The sequence below is a fragment of the Haliotis cracherodii genome, unplaced genomic scaffold (assembly GCF_022045235.1).
Source record: "Haliotis cracherodii isolate W230 unplaced genomic scaffold, xgHalCrac1.p SCAF_6, whole genome shotgun sequence".
NCBI classification, from domain to species: Eukaryota; Metazoa; Mollusca; class Gastropoda; order Lepetellida; family Haliotidae; genus Haliotis; species Haliotis cracherodii.
The window spans coordinates 59,794,644-59,817,251 of NW_027266319.1; the positions used below are offsets into that span (position 1 = coordinate 59,794,644).

Sequence of the window (22,608 nt, forward strand, 5' to 3'; positions counted from 1 at the left end):
TTTCATTTCATGATGTTAATAGCACGGCTTTGGGTAAATGGAAGTGGTGAAATGGATTACAGGGTAGCTCTCTACTGAAAAATGAGATGTGAGATGTTAGCATGATGGCACCAAAGCCATATTTTCCCACAAGTTTTCAAACACTCTTCAGTATAGGAACAGCAGAGCTCTCTTTTCGTCTCTCCGCTTCATGTTAATTTTTGAGAAATAACCTCCATGAGTTGCCGTGACATTACAATAGCCCAAGAAGATGTTGAGCAACTGCCAATTAGCTTTATGACGAATGGCAAAGGCAATCAGACAGAAACACAATCCCCTCTATCAGACAAGTGTCTCCGGCATGCTCAAATTTGGTCTGAATTTGGCAGATTAACGTACACTTAACGCCCATAGAAAGTCCAATGTCTTGGCGATTCGACACTTTTAAGCTTGCCAAACAGAGGTGAATTTTTTATTTGATTAATGGGTAGTTTCTCTGAGAAAAAGCTTCTAGTCTTGCGTGCATGTTCTACATCAAGGCCCAAAGTGCTGTTTAACAATAGTTTGTTACATGTCAAAATGCCCCATACCATTTCGGCTGCAATCATTACATCACCCACAAATGCTTTTTGCACTTCATAAAAGTGACCATGTTTCAAGAAAATTAAGAGAGGGTGATATTTTGGAGGGGGAAAAAATGCGAAAAAAGGAGTTCCAAACTTAATAAATATCGCAAGGATGTTTCTCTCCAACTGTGAACAGCAGCTGTCATGGATGGAAACAATGTAGGAAATATTATCATTTGTAAATGTTATTTACTAATTTGTTAGAAAACAACAGCATCAGTTTACTGAAATATGAGTGATGATGACATCTGAAACTGACATGAAATAAAACCCCGTACTTTTTCCTTGATTAGACTCGTTAAAATTAAGGCCTGTCTTTTGGAAAAAATGCAGTATTTGCTGGGATGTCTTCGTATATTGCAATATTAAATTATCGTTAAGTTTTTAATTTGATGCAGTATTGATACAAATCTATGAATATTGATACAAAATAAATATCTCACTGCATCAGTAATGTTTACATTAAATAAAGTCTCTATGGTTACAAAGATGGACAAGGAGAAGGCAGAAGGTTCAACTTTAAACATGGAATGGATCAGCTAGGTTCATAATAAGCACTAAATTGATTGTTTGTAGAACTGCCTAGGCTTTTATCTATACTCTTACAGATATCTTGGCTACAATTTTCTATCAATGACACCCTAATTATCTTTATGTCTCTTGCTGTGCTTTAGATTCTATCAAAATAAAATAGAATAAAATAAAATATATCAAGGCTACAATTTTCCATCAATGACACACCCTAATTATCTTATGTCGCTTGCTGTGGTTTAGATTCTATCAAAATAAAATAAAATAAAATAAAATATATCAAGGCTACAATTTTCCACCAATGACACCCTAATCATCTTTATGTCTCTTGCTGTGGTTTAGATTCTATCAAAATAAAATAAAATAAAATAAAATATATCAAGGCTACAATTTTCCACCAATGACACCCTAATTATCTTTATGTCTCTTGCTGTGCTTTAGATTCTATCAAAATGAAATAGAATAAAATAAAATATATCAAGGCTACAATTTTCCATCAATGACACACCCTAATTATCTTTATGTCTCTTGCTGTGGTTTAGATTCTATCAAAATAAAATAAAATAAAATATATCAAGGCTACAATTTTCCATCAATGACACCCTAATTATCTTTATGTCTCTTGCTGTGGTTTAGATTCTATCAAAATAAAATAAAATAAAATATATCAAGGCTACATTTTTCTATCAATGACACCCTAATTATCTTTATGTCTCTTAAATTGCTGTGATTTAGATTCTATCAAAATAAAATAAAATAAAATAAAATATATCAAGGCTACCATTTTCCATCAATGACACCCTAATTATCTTTTATTTCTGTTGCTGTGCTTTAGATTCTATCCAAAAAAAATAGAATAAAATAAAATATATCAAGGCTACCATTTTCCATCAATGACACCCTAATTATCTTTTATTTCTGTTGCTGTGGTTTAGATTCTATCAAAATAAAATAGAATAAAATAAAATATATCAAGGCTACCATTTTCCATCAATGACACCCTAATTATCTTTTATTTCTCTTGCTGTGGTTTAGATTCTATCAAAATTAAATTAAATTAAATTAAATTAAATCAAATTAAAAAAAACAAAACAAACTTCAATGATGTTTTCAAGCAACACAAATCCCCGGAAAGCAAAGCATTTTAATATATTTTGTATATACAATTAAAAACTTTTAAAAGTACCTCTCAGAGAATTATATTAAAAAACGTAATTTTGAATTGTTTGGGTGAAGAGTGGCATGTGGCATACTGGGTGAAAAGTGGCTTTTGGGAAGAAAACACTGACCAGAGTTGGTCCCTTACATCTGTCTAAATCTTTTAACGTCTTTGGTATACCCGGGGATCGAACACCGGACCTTCCGCTCTCTGGGCGGACGCTCTACCTTTAGACCATGGATGCGGTCGGATCACAGGAACAGCTACAAAGACATGTTCTCAGGGAACAGCAATCTCATTAAAATCAGATCTTAGTTCTCGCTACCGCTAAACAAAGCTTGTTTAGCGGTAGCGAGAACTAAGATCTGATTTTAATGAGATTGCAGGGAACAGTGACATAATCGGACAGTGCACCTCACACAGCCACCTCCTCAAGTCAACTGTTACTAGGTCTGGACAAAATGATCAATAATCAGAATCATCGTCACTGGGAAGAAATAGTAACAATTATCGAAATGAAACTGTTGTCATCGATAATAATTCAGATAAACTATTGTGATGAAATAAAGTTTACTTTAAGAGGCTTGTCATTGTCAATAATGTCACTTGTCAAAGACAGAAAGCAACTGTTTATCTCAAATGTCCACAAGGTATTCCATGGTTAAATGTGTCACTGCTCACCAGTGGCGTGAAATCTGTTGATTTCTTTTGGGACTTTCTTGTATATTTTCTTAAAGTTACTTCTCCGATATTTATCGATAATTGATCAGTATTTAGTTAGTGATTATCGATTTCTATGATCTATATCGATAGCCAGCCCTAAATGTTATAACAAGGCAATGGAACCAATGCAGCCTGATGGATGTGGGATTGTTTGTTATTTTGTTTGTTGTTTAACGCCGCACTAAGCAATATTCCAGCTATATGACGGCGGTCTGTAAATAATCGAGTCCCGACCAGATAATCCAGTGATTGACATCATGAGCATCGATCTATGCAATTGGGATACGATGACATGTATCAACCAAGTCAGCGAGCAGCGGCATGGTATCTCAGTGTGCTAGCACTATAAATCAGCATCAGTCCGGACTAGTACAAGCAGCTGCACACGTGCATGCAAAACGCTATATAAGTGCAATAATCTTGGATACGACGTTAAACCCCATTTCACCTGACCTCCTGTGATCCAGGCTTACTGACCAGGCTTAATGTTTAGGTGATCTATTGCCTTGCCTTTGCATGTGTTTGTGATGGGTGCCACTGTTTGATAGTGTTTCACAGTTGTATGCCATATATTTTAAGTGGTTGGACCCCCTGGGCAATGTACATTAGTGTAAGATGATAACAGGGATGATATCGTTCTTCTCAGAGGCCAATTTTCGGACCCGGTCGGGATTTATCCATACATCCAAAACTAAGTGCCCTTGAGAGGCAAGTTTTGGGGAAAATTCTTATTTTTGATCAAAATATATGTTTGGATTTTTTAAAAGTTCTTATTTTCCTATTTTCCCTTGGGCACGCCAGAAACCTATGTTTGTGGGTTCAAATCCTGGTTCGCTCCGATTATGTTTCTAGGTTTGTCAGCACCATACCTGTGCTCGTGGGTTTCACTGAAGTTGTAAATGTCTGAGACCTGCATCCCTTAGGGCTTTCTTCCAACATTAAGCTGACACGCCGTGATATAACTGGAATACTGTTAAAAGCGGCGTTACACCCAACTCACTCACTCACTAACTCCTCATCTTTTGGTTCTGCTATCCATGGAATACAAGTCACTACATTTTCATGAAGTAGGACCATTTTTATTCTCATTTTGGAATTTAACTGACATTTGCTGCAGACTTGGAGCCGAAGACTGATCTACATAAATCCCCTGCCAGGGCCCCGTTCCTCAAAGCGATCTCAGCGCTACAGTGATCGTAAGCCTATGTTAAAGTATGGGACTTATGATCACCTTAGCGCTGCAGTCAGTGTCATTTTGTGATATTCAGATGACAAATGTTATAGCTTGTGAAGGTTGCTTGTAGTGTACTTGGAACTAAAGGCTTGCAATGTTAAAATACCTCGGAAATTAAGCAGCATTATAGAAATTGACACTAGTCCTGTAGTCCTTGCCAAACTGCCCAATAGTTAAGGTATCATAAGGACATTTGACAATTTTAAAGGTTTTGCTACATGTTATCATTAAAAGGACTTGTTGAATAAAACTGTTAGTTTCTACCACTGTTATGAATTTTAAATCAATTCTCATTGGACTTTTGTTTTCTCCAAATTTGTCTTTCAATATTGGGCACATTGTTTGGAAGAGTCATATTATCAAGATAAGCAGTAATTCAATAGAATCAGGGTTTTTGAAAAAACATGTCAACTGTAGTAGTGCAAGTTAGCACTTTTCCATTTGCCCAAGCGTGTTGCCTGATCAGGTTGTCCTGAAGACTTGTAGAACTTCAGCTCTTTCAGGGGTGTTTTACCGTTAGATAAATGTTCAGTTGGACTGAAGATACATACTTTGGAGAATCTGTCTGGTTTGACATGATCAAACACTTTCCTTGAAATGTCTCTGATGTTTAAAGTGCCCTGTGGACTGCCTCCGTGGTCTAGTGGTAGAGCGTCTGCCCAGAGAGCGGAAGGTCCGGGGTTCAATCCCCTGCCTTGTCATACCAAAAGATGTTGGTACTTGTTGTTACCCTGTCTTGCGCTCCGCATTAAGGGGCTAAAACAAGGACTGGTCGGCTCGGAGTCAGTATACTGTGTCTGAGTGGGGTGTTCATGTTAAAACTGCGGCATGGTATCTCAGTGTGCTAGCATTTTCCTTCATGTGTCTGTACCTTAAGAGAGTCCTGGTTACTCCTGCCGTTTACCCGTGCTAGGTTGAAACTAAATCGGCATCAGTCCGGACTAGTACAAGCAGACACACACACACACATACACATGCATGCATGTCGCTATATAAGTGCAATAATCTTGTACGCGACGTTAAACCCCATTTCACCTCACCTTAAAGTGCCCAGTTTTTTGTTTGAATTTTACAATTTCAATATGTCTGTAACAATTGAGGCTGCGAACATTTAGAGGGTACATGGTCCCAGGGGTGTTGTATGTGGGACAAATAGCTGATAATATTTGGTATGCAGAAATAATATTTCAACATTTAAACATAATATTTGTGTTCGTAAGCATTTCTTTATATAATTTACTCCAAATCACACCCTTTTCTCAATGCTTTTTAGATTTGTGTTAAATAGTATCCGGGACTCAGAGCTGAGCAAAGAGACCCAGAATGCAAAATGTGATGGTATTTTGGATTCAGCGCGTGACCATTTGAGAAGATACTCTTGGTTTGTAGTTGTTGAATGAGAAACACTTTGAGTTGCATACGACCCCAACGTTCACAAGGACATTTCTCAGCTGCACCTATTACAATAATTCGACATCGTCAATTTGTTTCCCATCTATTGGTTCGAATGGCGACAAAAACAGTAACTTGACATTGCATTATGAGATAGTTGTGGCACCATATGACAGATTTAACCACTGTTCTGAAAGATTGGACATGTTGAATTGGATTTGGGCTGGAATCCTCCAAGAATGTCTGCCGAAGTTCTAGCAGCTCTGAGACTTTCTGGCCAATTGTGAGACGAGAAGTCTGAGAAGGGTTTTTATTTCCCTTCATTTTTGCGCAAGCATGATGAGCTTTGGTCAAAGGTGTTTCCCAAATCCAATTATTTTTGTTTAATTGTGAGAGCTACTTCCCCTATGAATATGATATGAAACGTTAATCATATTGCTTCCGTACCAGTGTATCTGGCCAAAGTTTATGATTGCCTTGACATGTTCTAGTTTTTAAACATGTGAAATGACCAAAGCTTCGAGAACCATTGCCGGAGGAATCATGCCAGTATGATTTAAAGAGTTCTGTGTCTCATCTCTGATTGAAAAGTTTTTCTTCCAAGTTTTTGGGTACCATTTAATATAATGTAATGTAATCATGGAATGGTGGTATGGAATGTAGATTTGACATTCCTTAGACACAGCGTCTCTTTTTGAATGGTTGATATCTTTTTGTTAACTCTTAACAAATACTGAATATTCTTTTCATGTTTATTCTATTGTACATGTTGTGTAGTATTTAGGAAGGTAAGTTGTTTATTTTTTTATCTTAAAACAGACAAAATTATTTTCTTGTTTTAAGAATTGACTTCAATTTTGTGGGTGTACGCGAAGGTATAAACGATAAAAAACGGTACGCAAATTGCGCAAATCGGTGCAGCATGTATTCGAAAGTCAACAATAACTTCACAGACTGCTTTTTTTATTGTTAACACAAAAAACTGCAGACGATGATAAATAAGTGACATCCTTCAGTGCAATAATACGACACCAGCCCTGACGCTCTATATTCAGACAATAAGGAATAGTAGCCCTTGAGTGGGCGTGGCCTGACCTTGTTTGGGGTTTACGAAGACATGAACATAAAACAGATTGCTAAGTTACCCAATCAAATGCCACAGAATCACTCGCACCTTATATTTGATGAACCAACCCTGACACTGAAAAATTGAAAAAATAAAGAGAGAAATTCAATGTTTTAATGAAAATTCTTTATTTGGTTAATTTTAGTTTCCAAGCTGTTCAAGAAACACCTTGATTCAAGAAAACCATAGCCTTAATTTCTATACAAGTCATTCGGGGTGAAATTTTTTTTTACTAGATTGTGGGTAATCATCATCGGGGAAAGGTGTGGTGGCGTAGCCCAGTGGTTAAAGCAGTCACTTTTCATGCTGAAGGCCTGGGTTCGATTCCCCACATGGGTGCAATGTGTGAAGCCCATCTCTGGTGTCCCCTGCCGTGATATTGCTGGAATATGGCAAAGTCACTCACTCACTCACTCTCACCCAATCACCCAATCACCCAATCACCCACTCACTCAATCACCCACTCACTCACTCACTCACTCACCCCACTCACTCACTCATCCACCCACCCACTCACTCACTAACTCACTAACTCACTACCCAGAGACTGCTGGTCCACCTTGGCCCTCACTCACCCACCCACTCACTCACTCACTCACTCACTCACTCACTCACTCACTCACTCACTCGGTCACTCACTCACTCACTCGGTCACTCACTCACTCGGTCACTCACTCACTCACTCACTCACTCACCAGAGACTGCTGGTCCACCTGGGCCCCTCTGAGGACAAATAGCAATATATAGAGCTCCTGAATATTGCTGTGTGCAGCATTAAACAACAAACAAACAAACAAGTAGCAATAGCAAAAGATGACAGCATCACATGTAAGTGGGCAAGTGAAGTCACTCAGTAAACTGACGAGCTGATATATGACTTGCCCTTTGTTCAGTACACAGTTTTTAACCCCCCGAGACATCGATGGCTACAGAGGAGTCCTCATTCTGTAGCATTCTTTACAAAGTTTTTGAGACCTATTTAAAACAGGGTTCCATCTGCATGTGATTTTTCAATTTTAGCAGACTTAGATCTGCAAAATAATCTAATTCTATTTCTGATGAATACGTTACATTTATACGCTAGACGGTGTTCCTTATATACACCAAGAATCACCTTTTAAGAGAATTCTACGTGCAGCTTTTAGCTACACGCATCCATAAATCTCCGAAAAAGGCAGACAGATTTGTGAAATACGGTAAAGGTTAAGTTAAATCTAAAATTATGATCTGTCGTCATCAGAACAAGCATTCATCTTCTTGTCTAAGACCCAGAAGGCGGAGATTCATAAGAAATTTAGCCGTAGAATGTCAGGAACGTTATTATATGCATTTGCTCAGCAAATACATCTTCTGGATTCTCTGATTTAAACCAGATTGCTTAAATTCATGGAGAAAAATTGGAAATAGCAGTCGTGATATGTATGTAGAAGATATGCGTCAGTAATTGGCTGTGTTTCGTATTTGTCTAGCTTGTACATAACATATAGGCAATCTATCAGAGCTGGGCTTTAAAGACGTAATGTCAGTCTTGTTTGGTTGGCTTAGGAATTTGAGAAACTTCAGAAGGTTAAAAGTAAGCACATTAAATGTTAGGAGAAATGTTGTCACTGCCAAATATTGTATCTTGTTAGAATCTGTCATAAGATTCCACTTGTTGTAGAAAAAGTGTACGGAATAGTTTATTATCAGAAAAGTATTTCATAATTAAGAAAACAATGCACATAAATTAGCAGGAATGTTTGTTCAGTGTACCTGTCTGTGTGGAATGTTTTTTTTAAGATATTTATGTTCAGAAAATTAACGGTGAAGTTCATTATCAGAGAAGAATTTCATCCTGAAAATAATTTTGCAAAGAAAAGGTTGTGAGAAATGGGGTGTTTTTGTTTTTTTTCATCTCTTTGCAGATTCTTTTTTAATATGTTTTTTTTAAAGTGCAGAATATTTTGCTATTAGAAAAGAAATCTATAATCAAGAGACGTAAATAATGGGGAATGTTTAAAGGAGAAAAGAAGATATTGACGGTGCCCAGACAATCGTAAAGGACCATTAGATACTCATATTTCCTCCAGAACAATATGTTATAAATGTTTTTAATGTATATAAGCCTATAAATCATTGCTTTGATCTCTGCAAAATGTATGTGCATAATTTTTTACATGATCCTCTTCTGGCATTTGTTGCTTGTGATGAGGCGAGTTGAAATGGGGTTGACATCGCATTCAAGATCATTGCACTTCTATTGCAGTGTGCGTGGGTTTTAAAGTGCTAGCCTTCTGAGATACTATGCCGCAGTTTAACATGGTGTCCCACGCACACACAGCATACTAGCTCCAAGCCGACCAGTCCTTGTTTTATCCCCTTAATGCCTAGTGCCAGGCAGGGTAACAAAACAAAAAGTACCATCTTTAAATGTTTTTTGATATGACAGCCAGGAATCAAACCACTGACCGTCCCCTCTCTAGGCAGACACTTTATCCACTAGACCAAGGAGAGGGTCTTTAAAAGACCTGAAAGTTTACATTTTACCAAATAGACATGGCTACAAGTATTTTTTTCCAGGTAGCGAGTGGTAAAATTAGGAAATCAAGCCAATAGTGTAGGTAGCCAAAAGCATTTGAAATTATGTTATGTCAAATAACTATTATTGTATATTAGTGGAAACTGTGCTTGAGTTTTGTTATTTGTGACTCGAACAATGATGCAATTTATGTTACTAGATTATGTTGGTATATCCTTGCTTATCCCATAGATTATCAACTAAAATAAAATACCAATTACATTAATATTTATGTATTTCGGTTCATTGTTGACTTTAGGAAGAATTATTTGTGAGTACATTTAGTAGCACACATGTTTATTTTTGTAGTCTACAGATGTGTAGTAATAGAGTTTAGCTGCCACAAGATATTTTCCAAGGTAGTCATTTGGCTACCTCTGAATTTTAGACAGTAGACAAATTGAAATTTAGGTCACATTGGTGACCGTTTAAGTCACAACTTTGAGGCCTGAAACTCTAAACTAGGGGTGACTATTGGTCTGGAAATCACTATTGCAATAACTATTGATATTGAAAGAAACTATTGCGATAACTATTGACATTGTAAGTAAGTATTGTGATAAATATCAATGCTAATATTGTCACAATTTCATTTCTTCTGAGTGTTCGCACATCACGCCAAAGACCCGGGTTTGATTCCCGACATGGGTACAATGTGTGAAGCCCATTTCTGGTGTCCCCCGCCCCGCCGTGATATTGCTGGAATATTGCTATAAACAGCGTAAAACCATACTCACTCACTCACTCACTCACTCACTCACTCACTCACTCACTCACTCATTTCTTCTGACAAAACTGGTTCCCTTGGTGTTCTGTATGCTGATATGAATAGACAGAGCCCAGTTTCCTCCTGTGACCCCATCATGATACCAGCAAGTCCACTTCTTTGTGAGAATTGAGTTGCTTTAAATGTCGGCTGATCAGGCTCTTCTACCACAAAAAACATGAAAGGCTCTATTTTAACTCACACTCAGTTCCTTATTATATTGTTAATCAGTTTTGACATTGTCGCCGAACGATAATCCTCGGAGCTATTTCTGTATGCAGCCTCTTCTCTAACACCAGGTCTACCTCCATTCTGACACTAACTCATATCAACAGATGACATTGAATGCTCAAGTGAAATTAATAGCATCATAAGTGCAAAATGAAGAAATTTCAAAATACAGTTGTGTTTAATTGCTAATAACTTTGAAGAGCCTGACATTTTAAACACAGACTTCCGTTTATGGTCACAATTAACATCTTAATTGAGCAATAATATTAGCAACATGTCATTCTCAAGGAACTGGTTATTCAAAGCAATCTTAGCTCTTAAGCAAATTCAGCATGATGCAATAACCTTAGCGCTAATGCCACACTTTGGAATATTTTTAGTTCAACATCATGTTTAAACTCTTTTCAGAAACTGATATTCATAGAAAAATATCAAAATTATATGTGTCTTTCCTGGTTTGTTTTTTAAAGAATAAATAACAGAAGCAGAGTTTAGCTGATAATAAAAATTATTAAATTTTAACCATAAAAAAGGGAAATTTGGTATTTTGTGTCAAAGGATATTTGAAACAACTTTATCAACAATGAGTAAGGTTTTCGCATTTTGAAATATTCATAATGGCTGCAATGACAATGGTTAAGAAAAGGATTTATGAATGAGCTACATAGTGAGTGAAGCACTCATAATTTGTTTGTAAATTTATTAAAGAAAATTAACTAGTTTCAAGTGAAAGCTTTAATTTATTAAATTCAAATAGGAACATTGTAGTAGTGATTGATTAACAGTATCTTGAAAAAATATTGATTCATATTGCAGTTTGGTTTGTGTTGCATCATTCGGACTGTCTTGATCTATTAATGTTATTATTCTCTCCAAGAGGGTTTCAGGGGAGCACATGATGAATTTCCCCTTGGAGATTCCAGGGTAGAGGTGGTTTCCATCAACCTATAAAGGTTTAATGCTGCTTTGAACGATATATTTCGGTGATATCACGTCTTGTGAGCTGATGTAGGAGGGGGCGCGGGTGGCCCAGTCGTCTAAGGCGCCGCGATTCCCTGTGCAGAGTTGCATCCCTTGGGCACACCAGAAACCTATGATTGTGGGTTCGAATCCTGGTACGCCCTGATTATGTTTCTAGGTTTGTCAGCACCATACCCGTGCTCATGGGTTTCACCAAAGTGGTAAACATTTGAGACCTGCATCACTTCGGGCTTTCCTCCCACATTAAGTTGACACGCCGTGATATAACTGGAATACTGTTAAAAGCGGCGTTTAACCCAACTCACTCACTCACTGATGAAGGAAGAAGTTCTTAGATGTTTGGTGAAAGGCATGAGTAGGGAGGCGCTGACAAACCTAGAAGCATTACCAGGGTGATGGAGCCCACTGTCAATAGGTTTCTGTCAAACTGAAGAGACGCAAGTTCTGCACAGCGCCTTCTTGCACCCATCTTCCCGAGGCAAGGGAGTGAACTGACTTTAAAAGTCCAGTTTCCACCCTTGCTGAACTAGGCTGGAATTACTGGGCTCGATTGTTGCGCCACCACTGGCTATTACCAATTATGTCCCTTCAAAGCCTCTCCTATTGACCAATCAGATTCCACCTCTCGTATCACTTGCGTTTGCTTCACACAAAATGGTGGCGCCCAGTCAGGACGATCTGATCGATAATCAAGACCTATATTGTGATAAAACCGGTCTTACATCGCGAAATGCATCAAATCACGTAAGCACCTTGATTAAAAACATGAAAGGATTTGGAAAATATCTGCTGACAACGAATTGGCGATGCACATGCTTTGCAAATCCTGCAATCGATCGAAATCTGCACGACAGTTTACGAACCCAATTTTGATTTTGCATAGACTCGTTAGTCCAGACAAACATAACTCCAAAATACCAGCCTAGTTCGGCAAGGGTGGAAACTGGACTTTTATAGTCAGTTAACTCTCTTGCCTCGGGAAGATGTCTTGCACCTTACACAACTGGTCCTACAGTCACTCCTAGATCACTTTTACTCGACTCAAACCTTGCCATGAGACTAGTGGCTCTGCTTACACACTGAAACACCGTTTGCTTCCAAGTTTTAATAGTGTGTTTTGTTTTTTTGGTTGTTTTAACGCCGCTTTTAACATTATTCCAGTTATATCGCGGCGTGTCAGCTTAATGTGGGAGGAAAGCCCGAAGTGATGCAGGTCTCAGACGTTTACCACTTCAGTGAAACCCACGAGCACGGGTATGGTGCTGACAAACCTAGAAACATAATCAGGGCGAACCGGGATTCGAACCCACAATCATAGGTTTCTGGCGTGTCCTGCGGATGCAACTCTGCACAGCTAATCGCAGCGCCTTAGACGACTAGGCCACCCGTGCCCCCAGTAAACTGGCTGCTTGCATGACATCGTACTTGGATCACACGTTTTGTTCATGTTATAGTGGAATATTTGTGAGTGTGGTGTTAAACAGTGTTCGCTCTGACCAAATAAGTTTATGCCATGCTATTTAGTTCAGAAACAAACAGACCCCTGAAGATCTGGGGCAGAATAGGTCTTCAGCAACCCATGCTTGCCATAAAAGGCGACTATGCTTGTCGTAAGAGGCGACTTACGGGATCGGGTGGTCAGGCTTGCTGACTTGGTTGAAGCATGTCATTGTATCCCAAATACGTGGATCAATGCTCATGATGTCAATCACTGGATTGTCTGGTGCAGACATGATTACTTACAGACCGTCATCATATAGCCTGAATATTGCTGAGTGCGGCATTAAACAACAAATAAACAAAACAAAAAAACGAACATAATTTGTGGTCCTTTGGTGAAATAACTGACAACTGAAATGTAGCAGAGAGAATGAAGAGTGCTGCACAAGCCAAATATTGCTGCCACCAGACGGGAAACAAACGATGCACAGATAAGATGCTTCTGATTATGACAATCCAAAGTATTCGTGATGCAGCCAACTCTGGCTGGCATTAGTGGAGAAACATGTCGTGAGACTTGAGGAAATAAGAACCACCTCGTAAGCTGTCTGTGGTCCCAGTCTGGTGCATGTCTGTGGTCCCAGTCTGGTGCATGTCTGTGGTCCCAGTCTGGTGTATGTCTGTGGTCCCAGTCTGCTGCATGTCTGTGGTCCCAGTCTGCTGCATGTCTGTGGTCCCAGTCTGGTGCATGTCTGTGGTCCCAGTCTGCTGCATGTCTGTGGTCCCAGTCTGGTGCATGTCTGTGGTCCCAGTCTGGTGCATGTCTGTGGTCCCAGTCTGGTGCATGTCTGTGGTCCCAGTCTGGTGCATGTCTGTGGTCCCAGTCTGCTGCATGTCTGTGGTCCCAGTCTGCTGCATGTCTGTGGTCCCAGTCTGGTGCATGTCTGTGGTCCCAGTCTGGTGCATGTCTGTGGTCCCAGTCTGGTGCATGTCTGTGGTCCCAGTCTGGTGCATGTCTGTGGTCCCAGTCTGCTGCATGTCAGTCTCTCTGCTGCATATCTGTCTCTCTGCTGCATGTCTGTCTCTCTGCTGCATGTCTGTCTCTCTGCTGCATGTCTGTCTCTCTGCTTCATGTCTGTCTATCTGCTGCATGTCTGTCTCTCTGCTGCATATCTGTCTATCTGCTGCATGTCTGTCTATCTGCTGCATGTCTGTCTATCTGCTGCAATGTCAAGGTGTGATGAAGGGGAGACAACTCACCTGCGAATAAAGACCCTTGACGGAAGTGACAGTTGGCACCTTTTTTCAGCAGGCAGAAAATAAACCTTTGTTGAACTATCCAGGAATGTAGGACATTGTGGCAAACATACAGAAATAGATACTGGCGCCTCTCCACCAGCTTCATTAAGTTCCCCGCATCTTAAAGGTGTGTGGAAGACCTGTAGAATTTTGAACTGTTTATGTGCATAGGCGAAGTAGTCATTTTATTTCACTAACACCACTTAATCATTTCACGATATGACTAGTAGGGTTAGTCATTTCACAAGATTACAGATTTTGCAGTCACATGTCATTATATCCCAAATCCGGGACAAATGCTCATGAAATCAGTCTCTTGATTGTCTTGTCCAGACTCGATTATTTACAGACCACTGTCATATAGCTGGAATATTGCTGAGTGCGGCGTTAAACAACAAACACACTCAAATATGAATAACAGAATTAAAAGCATACTCTTTCATCACTTCTCCCACTTAAGATGTGAAGCAGCGTTCATGAAATTAATAGCATGAAATGCCAAATAAGGCATTAGACATGAGCTAGGAATGCTAGGGGTAGAAAAGGTCTTCAGCAACCCATGCTTGTTGTAAAAGGTGACTAACGGGATCGGGTGGCCAGGCTCGCTGAGTTGGTTGATGCATGTCATCGATCCCAATTGCATGGATTGATGCTCATGATATCAATCACTGGATTGTCTGGTCCAGACTCGATTATTTACAGAGTGACGTTATATAGCTGGAATGTTGCTGAGTGCGGCGTTAAACAACAACAAACAACAATAACAATATGAGATAGGTCGGGTCAACTTCTGAAGATCGTTCCAAGTGTTGTTACAAAAGTTAGCATGATCTTAGGAGTAATAAGTAATCACCAAGTTTGGTGGTACTGTGCCAGACATGAGCAGTGTCTTGCCTTTAATAATGACAGAATTGCCAAGAACAAAGACGCCATCGTACACAGCCAGCGACTGCTGTGGCTGTTTGAGCAACTCATGTTAACAAATCCCGACAAGACATGACCAAAACTAGCGCTTAGTCTCTGAAAATAGATGATTTTGATTAAATCAAGCAACAACATTTAAAAGGAGCCCCAGTGAGATCGGAAATCCTGAACCTGTGGAGAATCTAGTTGCTTCATTTAGGGCATTAGCATAATTACAGCAGGGGCTGGGCGGAAGGTAGTCTGTCTTACAGACCCTGATACAAATATATATCAAAAATAGCCCATGCAAGTCTATAATGTTTGGCAAGTCTAGATTACTGCAGTATCAGGATGAAGAGAGTCACTGGGCTCCCTTTTATCATATTTTTATTAAGATAACTGAGCAACTGTTTTTTTCTGTACGATATGTTCATTTCAGAGACTAGATGTTAGTCTAGGCGGAAGGTTAAATAATGTGGTTCAGAGATTGTCTAAGACATGACCATTAACGTAGCAGTACATTAATGAATAAATAAAAAATTGAATCCAACTCAAGCCTAGAAGGATATGGCAAGTCTAGATTGCCTCAACTCAAGGAAATTAAGCATTCTTCTTGGCTCCATTTGGATTTGTTGTTTTATTTTGTAGATTTATATCTTTAAATAACATAATCTGTACTGGGACTAAATGTTTGTCTAAATCTGCACTAAATTACACTGTTTATTGGGGGGTCATAATGCGATAAGTGCCAATATTTCCTCAATGTGCAGTGAACCGAACATGACAATAAATTTTTGGCTTGGAATTTCTGTACCTGACGTTTGTAAGCATATCACAACACCACTTAACCATTCAGCTGTGATAACCTGCCTTCAATGATTTTGCACTTGTGCTCTGGTTTAAGAAAATAGGCTGTACCCAGTGTTTTACAATTAGATAATGGAAGCGTTGTCCGCCACACACATTGAGCAAGAACAGGGTGGTGGGAAGTTATGATAGTCATATTAACGCACATTGTCGAGTGGTCTCTGGTTCTGTACCGGGACCTTGCAGGGATTCCAGAATACACCTTCATTGCTTGATGTGTGTGGTAGGACCTTATAGCATGGGGATCGGGTTGTCATGGTGTGTGAACTGGATATTAGTGTGAGATTGTTGCCCTGGCTAGCAACTGCTGGGTTTTTTTGTTTAAGAAAATGTTTTTTTTGTTCCACTGTGGATGTTGACAACTGATGTCAGCACTCCCTCATATTCACTCCCTCCCTCCCTCTCTCTCCCTCCCTCTCTCTCTCTCTCTCTCTCTCTAGGGGTGCTGGTGTAGCCTAGTGGTTAAAGTGATCGCTTGTCACACCGAAGATCCGGGTTCGATTCTCCAAGATCCGGGTTCGATTCTCCACGTGGGTACAATGTATGAAGCCCTTGAATATTGGGAATATTGCTCTCTCTCTCTCTCTCTCTCCTCTCTCTCGTCTCCTCTCTCTCCTCTCTCTCTCTCTCTCTCTCCTCTCTCTCCTCTCTCTCTCTCTCTCTCTCTCTCTCTCTCTCTCTCTCTCTCTCTCCTCTCTCTCTCTCTCTCTCTCTCTCTCTCTCACTCTCTCTCTACACTATAAGCTGTAATGTTATATTCAGCATTGTGAATTGCACGCAACAAGAGGAACTTGTGACCACAACCTCAATAGCTTCACAAACTTTCATTGTTAGTCTATGAAATTAATCTTCTACTAAACATTAAATTTCTCTATTTGGAATAAATAAATCCAAATTTCTTTTCCTTGTGCTTGTTTCATGCAAAGACATATACATCTTTGTTTCAAGACAGTGCTCTAGCTAGACTTGATTATTAAGAATTACATCTAGAATTGGTTTCGCGGGCCAGTACTTTAGTGAAATGGAGAGGGGCAGTCGGGTAGCCTAGTGGTTCAAGTGTTCGCTCGTCATGCCGAAGACCTGGGCTCAATTCCCACAGGGTACAATGTGTGAAGCCCATTTCTGGTGCCCCCTGCCGTGATATTGCTGGCATATTGCTGAAATCCACACCCATTCATGACAAGCTGAGCACTAAGATCTGATTTTGGACCAATCTTGGAACTATTTTGTCTCCTACACAAATACATAAACTGTCCCAAGTCTTGGCACCACATGTGTTTGTGATACACAGGCTTCTAACCATGCCCCCTCCTGATGCTGGAGACAGCCCATGGCTACACAAGGATCGGTATATCAGGTATCAAGTTCCACAGTTTGGACTTCTCTCTGTCATCTGCCGGTGCCAATCATGCTGCGGCTACCAACAGGCATTGTTGGTATTAATGGAATATTTACGACATTTCCAAAGACAACACAATATCTCCAAACCACCAATTACTTACGGAGGGCAACAATAAAACCAGATCCTATTTGTGCAGGGGTTTACAATTTGTCTAGAACGGACAGCTGAGGGTGATTTAAGGAGGGGTATTTGGTGATAGCATCAAGCCGTGCACCAGCTTCTCGCAGATTCATTTTGACGACTCTCTGCAAAGTTCCATTGAAAAGGTCGGGACCTGATTGAAAAATTTGGTTTTGCTGGTGGTGTTTTGATTGAAAAAATTGTTAGTCAGAGAAATGTTTTTGATCTGTTAGAGAAAAAACTGTTATCATAGTCCACAAGACCCATTCTGGCTTCTCAAGGTTGGTTTAGGAGACAGAAGCATTATCGGGATGTTTTTAATTTGTTCGGCACTAAAATATATCTCTTGCAATTGAATCAGTCCGCTGCTATCCTTGGAGATTGAATTCTTTGACTTTGATTGCGGCCGTGTGAAAAGTAGCAGATTTATATCAAGGAGGAAGGATAAATTCAATTATTTTTCCTTGTTCAATTACACAATAAAAATATGGCTCTGTACATCTTGTGGATGGCAATTTGGGTTTCAAGTCTGCGACCTTTAGGATATGCCCTTTGAACTTTCGAGTGTCATAAAAGTTCAGAATCCTATTCGGTGGGCTGGAGGGGTGGGGGGTGGGAAGACTTTTTAGTCATTGAATGTGTCATGCTCATTGTATTGATTGTATTATATGTACAAGTTCAAAGAGGCCAGACAAATTTAGTTGTATTTTTTCTGATTTTCTTTATCAATATTCAATAAGGCAGGAGGCCAAAAATAGTAAATAGATACAAGAGTGTATTGTTTGGGGGGTTGGGGGTTTGGGTTGGTAATGTTTGGTAATGTTTGTTTCTTTGTTGTTTAACGCCGCACTCAGCAGTATTCCAGCTATTTGACAGTGTTCTCTAAATAATCGAGTCTGGACCAGACGATCCTGTGGTTGACATCATGAGCATCAATCCATGACATGCATCGATCAAGTCAGTGAGCCTGACCGCCCAATCCCGTTAGTCACCTCTTAGTTGAGAGTTGCCTGTTATGACAAGCATGGATTGCTGAAGACCTATTCTACCCCGGATCTCCACGGGTCTGTTTGGATGCGAGATGTGTGGGCCTTAATTGCATTGTCTGATGGGATTGTGTTTTCAATAAATTCAACATTTTTCATGAAATCTAATAATTCATTTATTATGCTTAACAACTGATCGTGATAACACTTCGGCTCGGATATAATGTCCTAATGTTGATTGATTACACAACACCAGACAAGATGGCTGACACATATATGCGTTTTGCCCACTCACACAAAATCATAATGTCAACAAATACTGCCCCTGCTGTTAATTATTCTGTGGAGATATGGAGACATTTGAATACAAGCACAACACAGTTCGAAACATTAGAATACTGCTGCATTCATGCAAATATGATTACTGACGTTAACAATGATTAGACAATTAATTCTGGATGTGTACTCTCTGAAAAAGACAAACTAACGGAATGAACCCAATACAGGCGTCAGACCCGCTGTCTTAGCTATTCCCCTTGGGAATTTAATTTGGGCTCGGAAATCGCTGCGCACAATACTGAAAGAATAATGAATATTTATCATACAATCTGTGCAGGCTAGGCCTACATCGCAACACGTTTTCAATAAATAACATATTGAGCTAATCAAGGGCTTGGTAGTTTAGGGTTAAAACATGGTATTGAGGAGAGTTAGGAATTTCCCTTTCTATCCTGGGTTGTGGCCCCATGAGGGGAAGCTTTTAAACTGCGGCTTGTGAAAACAGACCGAAACAGACCCGGGTACTGTGTGAATGTATATCTTGGCATATCAAGGCAAGGAATATGTAGTTTCGGGAAATGACTTTACTTGAGGGAGTTCTTGTACTTGGGGCCCCCTGTCAAGAATTGCTCGAACTTCTTTTTTATCCCTCGTAGATTTTCTTCTCTCTCTTCTCATACCATTTTTTGGATATCGTGTTAAATTTGACATAACGTCATACAATTTTTATAAATGACTTTTTTTTCTTGTGTTTAAAATCAATTTTTTCTTTTTCAAGCTGTGGGGAATTTAGTTGTGACTGGTTAAAAATTAATGGAATGAACTAATATATTTTTAATTGAATTTGAAAAATTGAAATTTTATGTTATATGACTTTCATATGGCGGGATGATGATTAGGTGTCATTTGTGAAGTCCCCATGAACGTGATATTTAATTCAATTTCAGTATTGATTTTTTTGGAAAATGAAATTGAAACGAAGGAAAAACTCCAAATTTTCAAAACGAGCCATTTTTGCCACAAGCTCATACTTTGGGTGTACGTCTAATCTTTTTAAGGCACAGCAGAAAATCCAATGTAATTGTGTTTCCCATTTATTATAGCAAAGAGACATGTTTATTTCCGTGTTTGATATTAACCAGACTCTGTAGCATCAGGGTTAGGAGAAATCCTATAATGGAAAACCTCTGTTTCTATCCCTGTTGCTAATATCACAGGCAATGGGTCAGTACTGGGGACCCCTCTTTTATCAATGTCGCTTTCCTTATTTGTACCAAGTTGAAAAAATTGGATGGCGCCAATCAGTTTGTCATTTTCTGCAAATTTCCGAAAGGTTTGGTCTTCATTAATGATAGATCAGGAGCAATAAGCTCTGGACAGACCAGATTTCTATGATCGTAATCTGTAATATTGAATTAGTGAGTACATTTTATTGTTGATATCTGTTAAAAGGATGCGAGAGAATTTTTGATTGAATTATCCCTGAATGTGAATTTGGATGAAGTAAGTTCTCGATCATCTAGTTTTTCAACTGTGTTTATGAGACATTTGTCTGGTCATGTTCATCTGATTCGAGAGACTGAATTATCGTCATAAATCTCCTACTGTGATATGAAGGAGAGAACTGGATTTCATATGATGGAGAGATTTGCATCCTTGTCTGTATTGACTTGTGCATACATGCTTCAGGGTTTTGTGCAAGGGCTGTTTGTTATTCAGGCAGTGTGGTAGTTGAGCGGGTCGAGCGTTGGATGAAGACCTGAGTTTGATTCCTAACTGTGAATTTGGATGAAGTAAGTTCTCGATCATCTAGTTTTTCAACTGTGTTTATGAGACATTTGTCTGGTCATGTTCATCTGATTCGAGAGACTGAATTATCGTCATAAATCTCCTACTGTGATATGAAGGAGAGAACTGGATTTCATATGATGGAGAGATTTGCATCCTTGTCTGTATTGACTTGTGCATACATGCTTCAGGGTTTTGTGCAAGGGCTGTTTGTTATTCAGGCAGTGTGGTAGTTGAGCGGGTCGAGCGTTGGATGAAGACCTGAGTTTGATTCCTAACTTGGTTATGCTGAAGCAGAAAGAAAGTTTGAAACCATTTTCCCCTGTTGATATATTCCTGAGAATACCGGTGAAACATTAAATCTAATCTCACTCACTCACTCACTCACTCACTCACCAGATTGAATTGCTGAAACAAGTTATATCCTTTCACTCCTGTAAAAGAGATATACCAACTTTCCTGATATATGCAAGAACAAATAACATTATAAAACAACCCTATGATAATGGGTATTTTGTCTTGTTGGAATAAATTATTTTCATTTATTTGCTTATTTCCAATCAACTTGTTCATCTGTGTAAATAGGAATGCAATACACAAGGATAGGTCTATGATATTCTAGTACCAGTGATGAATCAGCTTGTCCCACTTTTGTCAAGGGCAATGGAATTCTTTTTACCAAGCCTTGACTACATACAGCCCTCTATACATCAAACAATCGAATGAGAAAACAGTATTCAATCAATTCCAATGGGAAAATGTCAGATAATCCTAGCAAATTGGTATTAGTATTCTTTGATCTCCAAATAAAAGCCTTCACAATTAATTATAGTATAGTGCCTGTTTTGTCTCAATAGTTCCTCTTCTCGTCCTACGAATGAGACAAGGCTTTATCAGTTGGTCATCCCACCAATAGCCTTCTAGCATATCAGGCCCTGATGAATAATACAGGCCCTGATGAATGCGATAACACCTCATGTCCGAGGGAAGTCATTCAACAGGTTGATATGTATCAGAAGGGCTTGATAAGGGGCCAGTGGGGGCCAATTTCCCTTGGCTATAACCTTTGCCAGTGATAAGGGTTCCCTGGAGAAATCTGGACTTTTAGGACTTGTGGCAAATCATGTCCATTAGTTGTAGTGAGTATTCGTGACGTCCCATGGTATATTGGTGAAGCAATGGTGCGGATCTGGGCCCTGTTCCACAAAGCGATCTTAGTGCTATGATCTATGACTGTCGTAAACCTATGTTAAAGTATGGGAGTTACGATCATCTTAGCGCTAAGATCATTTTGTGGAACGGGGCCCAGGCTTACACCCTGCACCTTTTCAAAGCAGGCATCCAGATTTTTAATGGTGGTTAGCTCTTTTAGTTTCCTCGAAGATGTGTGATTTGATTTTTGTTTGTATGTTTGTTGTTTAACGCCACACTCAGCAATATTCCAGCTAAATGACAGCGGTCTGTAAATAATCCAGTCTGGGCCAAACAATCCAGTGATTGATGTCATGAGCATAGATCCATGCAATTGTGATATGAGGACATGCAATCAGTCAAGTATATAAGCTTGATCATCAGATTCATTTAGTTGCCTTTTATGACAAACATAAAGTGCTGAGGACCTATATTCTTACCATGAATCCCAATAGGTGGTTTCTTTCCTATTTCAGTTTCAATAACATATCAATGTCTGATTCAAAATTGTCAGTGTTAGTGCAGCAGTTACATTTTCAGGCAGTCTGCCAGGAAGGAATACATTACAACCATCTTATCAGCCTTGTTTGATACCAGACACGTACCAGGATAGCGCGCAAACACCTATTTTGGACACTGCCAGTAATATTTGATGGTCATTTTGTTGAAAATATACATTAATGTGGTGTTTTATGATTGTGTTGGTGTGATGTCACAAGAGCACATTTCAGACATTGTCCTGTCTCGAAGATATTACAAATAGTTGCTGGCTTTCAATAGATAACCTACATTAACATCGAGGCTCTGAAATTAACAGTTGTAAAACAGTTGTTAAATTATAGTTATAAACATATAATAATAATAAAAAGGAGCCCAGAGACTCTCTTCATTTTCAGATGATACTGAAGTAATCTAGACTTGCCACATATTATAGACTTGCATGGGCTGTATCAATCTCATTAAAATCAGATCTTAGTTCTCGCTAACGCTAAACAAAGATCTGAGGACATCCCATTACGGGTCACGTC

At 39.2% G+C, this 22,608-nt stretch overlaps 1 protein-coding gene across 1 annotated transcript in view; it reads left to right on the plus strand.

The window, feature by feature from the left end:
* Positions 1–22,608, plus strand: part of LOC139444626 (glutamine--tRNA ligase-like) — a 96,092-nt gene that overhangs the window by 66,950 nt on the left and 6,534 nt on the right. The gene's annotated exons all lie outside the window — the stretch shown is intronic.